This window comes from Chrysochloris asiatica, unplaced genomic scaffold (assembly GCF_000296735.1).
Source record: "Chrysochloris asiatica unplaced genomic scaffold, ChrAsi1.0 scaffold00301, whole genome shotgun sequence".
Classification (NCBI taxonomy): domain Eukaryota; kingdom Metazoa; phylum Chordata; class Mammalia; order Afrosoricida; family Chrysochloridae; genus Chrysochloris; species Chrysochloris asiatica.
In genome coordinates, this window is record NW_006408819.1 from 949,342 (window position 1) to 951,040 (window position 1,699).

Below are 1,699 nucleotides of genomic sequence, written 5' to 3' on the forward strand. Positions count from 1 at the left end.
AGGCAGAGATGATGATGTGGAGAGAGGGAATGGTGGGGGACTCTATACACAGAAAGGGAGAGGGGCTGTGTGCTGATGACCCGGGGGAAGGCTTTGGTTGGTTGATGATGCATGGAGGAGATTGTAACCACGGCAATGAAACGGTATATGGTATATGATAGGATGAATATAAAGCTAATGTTCTCCCATGTAAACTATCACATAATTCACAATAAAACATTTAAAGAGAGAGAAAGAGAGAAGAGCACAAGAGGAATGTAGGCTCCTATCCAGAGATGAGGATGTGGAGAGATAGCACAACTGAGGACTCTAGACTCATGGAAGGAGAAAAACTATGTGCTGGTGACTAGGAGGCAGGCTTGCAGAATATGCCCTTTGGTTGTTTAAATGATTATATATTCCTGAGTGTTTTTGTATACATCCCCTTGAAAAAATGAAACAAAACAAAATAGCAAAAACAAACAACAGAAGGAATAGAAGCAAATACTGTTTAATGATGATGCAGTGAAATGATGAGTGTAAAACTGATGTTCTCCCATGTAAACTATCAGTCAATTCACAATAAAAACTTGAAAAATAAAAATAAAAAAAGATATGGTACCAGAGGCAAAAAAGAAAAATGAAAGAGGAAATAGTTAAATGTGTCAAACTGCTAACAAGTTATTAAATAAAACTGAGAAATAATTATTGGATTTGGAAACATGAAGGTTTATTGCCTTGCTAAAGTTGTTGGAATAAAAGTGTGAATAGAGTGCATTTAAGAGGGAATGGGTAAAAAGAAATAAAATCGAAAGAAAAGACCACAAAAAAATTATTTAGCAGCAGATGTGTCTAATGCAATATGTCATGTGAGCTCTTGGCTGCTGCTTCCATGAGCATTGATTGGGGATCCAAGCAAAATAAAGTCTTTGAATGCTTCAGTCTTTTTAACTTAGTGTTATTTATTGGTCACATTTTGAGGAATTTCATCAAGGTGCAATCCATACTGGAGGCTATAATCTTTGATCTTCATCAGTATGTATTTCAAATTGCCTTTGCTACCAGCAAGCAACCACAAGGTCAACAGTCCAAACTCACCAGCTGCTCCCTGAAAACCTTACACAGGGTCGCTATGAGTTGGAACTGACTCAACAACACTAAACAACAAACAACAGCAACCTTCTACACAGGGAATAATTTTCCTTTTCCTACTAGTCCTAGTAACTATCATAGAATATTTCCTTCAGCAAAAAAACCTTTTCTAATGAGTCACACAAGTCCACAGAGGAAATAGTTGAAGAACTACTGGAAGAAAATTTCTCTAACATCCTCAAAAGCGAAAAAATAAGCATACAAGACGCCCAACGAAGTCCAGGAAGGAACTCATCAAGACATATCATAGTCAAGAAAGAAGAAAATCACCAAAACATATCATAGTCAAGCTCTCCAAACTCAAAGACAAGGAGACGCTCGTGAAAGCAGCAAGAGAAAACAGAGGGGTCACATACAAAGAAAAACAAGTCAGATTAAGTGCAGACCTCGAAGCAGGAATCATGCAAATAAGAAGGCAATGGGGAGACATATATAAAACACTGCAAGAAAAAAAGTGCCAACCAAGAATCCTTTATTCAGCAAAGCTATCAATCAAATATGAGGGTGTAATCAAAACATTCCAGGATAAACAGAAGCTATGGGACTTCACCAAAGCCAACCCTGCGCT

The 1,699-nt window shown here is 37.6% G+C and overlaps 1 protein-coding gene across 1 annotated transcript in view; it reads left to right on the top strand.

The window, feature by feature from the left end:
* Nucleotides 1-1,699, top strand: part of GABRA3 (gamma-aminobutyric acid (GABA) A receptor, alpha 3) — a 306,376-nt gene that overhangs the window by 191,435 nt on the left and 113,242 nt on the right. The window lies entirely within an intron of this gene.